A 4,870-nucleotide genomic window follows, 5' to 3' on the forward strand; every position below is an offset into this window, starting at 1 on the left:
TCCTATCTCCAAGTTCTCTCTTCTCTCCAAACAGAAAAAAAGGGGGAAAAAAAAAGAATAGACCAAAAACCCCTCATCCCATGACTGGCTTAAAAATCACTTGACCTGGTTTTCTGTGCCTGCATGTGTGTGTGCATGCATGTGGGGAAATAAATTAGGAGGTTTTCTCTGCAACAGTGTAGCATGTAGGCCTGAAATATAGGCCCATCTCCAAGTGTCCTGAATTCCCTTTTATGGCCTACCTCAGGGCAATAGCAAAAGCTAAACGTTTCTGCAAAGTGACTCAGAAGGCCTAAGCACAAGCTGCCTTGGGACTTGCACGTAGCGGGAATGTTAGTTTGATGCTTAGTGCCCTTCCCTTCCCTTCCCTTTCCTTCCCTTCACTTCCTTCTTTCCTTCCTTCCTTCCTTTTTCTTTTTCTTTCTTTCCTTCATTCCTCTGTTTTTTTCTTTCAGTCCTTTGTTCTTTCTTTCTTTCTTTCATTCTTTTGTTCTTCTGGACTTTCTTTGTCTTTCTCTCTCTTTCTTTATTCTTGAACCTTCCTTCCTTTCTGTCTTTTTCTTGCTTTCTGTCTTTCTGTCTTTCTTCCTCTTTCTCTCTTTCACTTTCCTGCTTTCTTGCTTTCTCACATTCTGTCTCTTTCTTCCTCTCTCTTTTCCTCTCTTTCTCTCCTTCTCTCTCTCTTTCTCTCTCTATTTCTTTTTAAGTGAAACCTGAGATTCGCGGGTGTTCATACTATGTCAGAAGTCAGAGCTTTAAGGAGAGCTCTATATATGGCCCGACTGACAATAAATTTGTTGAGTTGACAGCAGTTTATGGATGGAAAGGTGGATCAGATTTTGTAAGTTAACAAAGTCTGCAGTTCTAACCAAGGTTGCAGAGACACTGTAATATTCCTGAAGAGCTCATTCTGATCCCTGCTCCACCTCTCAGGAGATGCTTCCTTGAATTCTGGGTTATTCTGCCTTGTGCCTCCACTATGCACATCAAAAAGTGTGATATTCAGGGGAATGAAATAGACTATCATTTCTAAGAGATGAAATGTCTGCTGTGGCAGAATAAGAGTTGCAGTCCTGAGCATGTAATTTTGTCTTGAGGAAAGTGATCTTTAAAATCTACAAGAGTAGCATGAACTACATGACAACTAGGACAAAAGGACCCTATTTTGGAAATGAAAAAGCTTTTCATCTTGAGGCCATGAGAGAGTTTGAAGTTTGTGATATGATGATTCAGATGCAAGTGAATAACTGGACCATCTTCTAGCAAAGATCTTAATTTGAGATATGTTAAAGCTCCAAAATTAAGATAAGAAGACACACAAGTAACAGAAAGTCTTGCCTGTCAAAATTTTTGATCAAACTGGCAGCCTTTCATTTTACTGAGAATAGTTTGTGTAATTTTCTGATACATTTAATGAAACGATTTGAAGTAAAAAATACTTCTTGATTCAAAACAAAATAGAACTGAAAAGAAAATGGTTAATTTTTGTTTTTTTTTCCTTTCCTCTGTTCTCTATTCCCCCTCCTTGGCAGAGGAGATAAACAGGAAAACTGAATGATATTTGTTTTAATTTCTTCTGATTTGAAAGGAAATGAATATTGTTTCCAATTGATGAGAAATACTTTTTAGCATGAATCATTTAATTGAAAAAAATCAGTACATTAAAATATTAATATATTTGCATATTTTCATATGCAGATTTTCCCAGTGAATATTTTTCAACAGGCCTGCTCAGATTCTAACTTCTCCGATATTTTGAGAATTGGTGGGGAGAGGGTTTAAAGGTACAGCTGCAACAGCTGCCAACTCCATAGTCAAATATTCTAAAGTAGAGCCTGAGGTCTTTCTCTAAGACTCAAATTTGCATGAAATAAATACATTTCACAAAAAGATTTGAAAAGGTTATTTAGTTGACAGGTGGTAAAGCAATTGCTCAAATTACTGGAAACTGATGAACATCATTTAAGGACTGGGAGCAGCTTGCCCTAGAATGACATCAGGTTCTCCTATCCCTCATTCTTTTATTGTGTTGTGCTATGTGCATTTTGCAAAGTTATCCAGGCACTTGCTGGTCAATCCAGTAATCTCCTGTGACCCACCTGAAAATTAAACTTATGATGATGGCTTGGCTGCTTGGTGGTTTGGGATATATATGATAAATCATGACACTGAGTAATAGGCTGAGAGACAGGCAAAGTCTTTGTCAAGGCTGCATTCAGGAATGCAAACAGTGGTTATTGCCAATTATTTGGAGCAATGTTCCTACACAAATATAAAAAGAGAGGAAGAAGGAAAGAGATCCTTTACCAAACTAACTATCTTGAATAGAACTTTTCTTACTTGTGATGGTCTCTTTCTCCAAAGTAGCAATAATTTAGGGCTCTAGTGTACCCTGTGGTCTATGGTGGAGTTTGGAATGTCCTTCAAGGACTTTACTGGTCATTTGGAAAGACCGTCAAGCAGCAGTTTTCAAGGGTCTCTCAGCTTCAAGTTATGGTTGGTCTGAGTGTTTTTGTCATTCTGTCCAAAGTGATGCACTACTAAAATAGCTTTTTATGTCTCTCTTAAGTATTCATTCCCAGAAATAGTTACCAAGGAAATCTGAAATATCTCTTTCCATGGCTTTAAATCCATGGTAGGAGTTCCTAGGGCAGGCAGGAAAGCAAATATGTGGGGGGTTACGTTTAGGATTCATCTTGTTCTTGTTCTTTTTAAATTTGCTTTAGTACTTTTGTTCCCCTTTGAATGTGGCCAAATGTTCAGAACTAGAACAAAATCCCTATATTCTCTCTGCTGCTTGCTGTGTGTGGAAACTCCTCTAAGAGTATTTTCCCAAAGAAGCAGTCTGACAGCCTGTGTGAAGAGAACAAGCACTGCTCCCCCCTCCTGCACTCTTACCTCACTTCAGGTCATGTGAGACACTTCCCTCCAGCAGTACAGCATGCAATTGGAGAAAACAAGTCCTCAGCTCCTCAAGGTCGCTGTTATTGTTTTGTCTCTTGCATAGGGAGCTTGTTCTTGCAACCAGACTTCCTTGATGTCCTTCTCTCATTGAGGGAATCAAAGGACTCCATTTGTGAAAGGCTGACAAGTTCTGGCATACTTGGAGAGCCTGAACAAAGGTTAGTGTGGGTGGATATCATGAGTCATTTCTATGACTAAGAAACTGGTATAAAACTACCCCTTCCTGGTAATCTAATTTTTTTAAGGTCATGGGCCGCCTAATGAATCAGTGTGTCTAAATGAATCCAAGTGTGATGCTCATAATGTTAAACACAAAAAATCAGGTGAAGGCAAAGTTTTTGCTCTCTGTGATCTAATTAAGGATGAGGCCTCTATTCCTGCATGTACTATCAAAATGTGGTTAGCTGGTACTGCTGACTTGGTGCTTCTGTTTCCTGCTATTTCCTGTTATTGATGCCAGACTTTGACTGTCAGCGCTTATTAGAAGCCACTAAAATTCCTTGTATGGTCTCTGAAAAGGCTGTCCTAGACAAAGCCAGAATGGAAGAGATTCCTCCATTTTCTCAACTGAAAGGCATATGGACTTGTTAGCCCCCAAATTATTGTTAAACTATTTGTCTCCTTATTATTAGAATTTTAATTAACTGCAAGGAATGTAGAAAGTGGCTTAATTTCAAAGGCCATGCATTAGTAGTGGGCACTCAAAGTAGTATCTGAATGCACAATAAAGCTTCACACTCAAAAGGTCAGCTAGTCTCAAGCACTGGTGCTGTGGGCACAACTTGTATTTAAGAGCTTGCAGATATTGAATCCTTAGTATAAGCCAAACACCGTTGTAAAAATTGATGACTTTGGCAATAAGTGATGGAAAAAGGAGAGGGAACACTTACAAAATATTTCCTGCCAGAGCTTCCTTTGCTTTTCTGCCCAGACCATGCTCAGCCCTGACCTCTGTCAGGCTTCTTAAAACAGCAGCTGTAATACCCTTTCATCAGTGAAATGCCGAACATGCTCCCCCACAAGTCACTGACGTTTGTGTGGGTGTATCCAGGTTTTCAAACACATTTTCCTCCTTCTTGCCTATGTCACTTTGTCTTGCTGGTGACCAGGTGGTGCCACATACTCTTCGTTCATGTGTGTTCACCTCATGAAGTCAATAGGATATTTAGGGAGAAGAACTCACTGCCTTTGAGGCATACATGTGAGTGGTAGTAGAGCCTCTGGCATCCTGTGCTCTTCCAGTAACCAGGTAGGAGTCCTGGGGCTTGCCTTTTTCAGTCATCTGAAAGCCCTCTGGTAGAAGATAAAAAACATCTTGTTCTGTGTGTCTGGAATTCAGGAGAGACTCTGAACTTGGGTTTATGACAGCAGCAGCAAAACAACTGGAGGAGGTTGAATTATGGAAACACTTTTTAAGTGATGATTGTTTTCTTGTGACTTTCAAAGCAGCTGGTAGATGTCTCTTCAGGAAGGACTTAACTATCTTGCTTGGCAGAGGACCTTACAGTTGTTCATCTAGCTTCAGCCACTAGTGATGAATAAGCATTGGATACCAGATTGCAGAAATACTTCTGAAAAGGAAGAAGTTTTGACTGCTTTTCAGGACCCAGCTCCAGACTCCCAGACCTGTAGATATTTTCAGATATGTAGGAACAGTTAATTCTTTGTAGAAAGAGTTTCACATAAAGTACTTGCAACGATGCAATAAAAAAACCCCAACACTTAAACAACAATGTAATGCATAACAACCCTATCTATTGTGTTTATGACAACCTTTTCTTTGTATGTGCATGGTACCCATTGTTAACATCAAGTTGTGTTTGCATTTATACAGGTATGCTTTGATTAATGCCTTTGTTGCTAGTCCACAGAATGCAACTCTGAGTAGTTTAAACATCATTCTTCT

Source organism: Apteryx mantelli, chromosome Z, assembly GCF_036417845.1.
Source record: "Apteryx mantelli isolate bAptMan1 chromosome Z, bAptMan1.hap1, whole genome shotgun sequence".
NCBI classification, from domain to species: Eukaryota; Metazoa; Chordata; class Aves; order Apterygiformes; family Apterygidae; genus Apteryx; species Apteryx mantelli.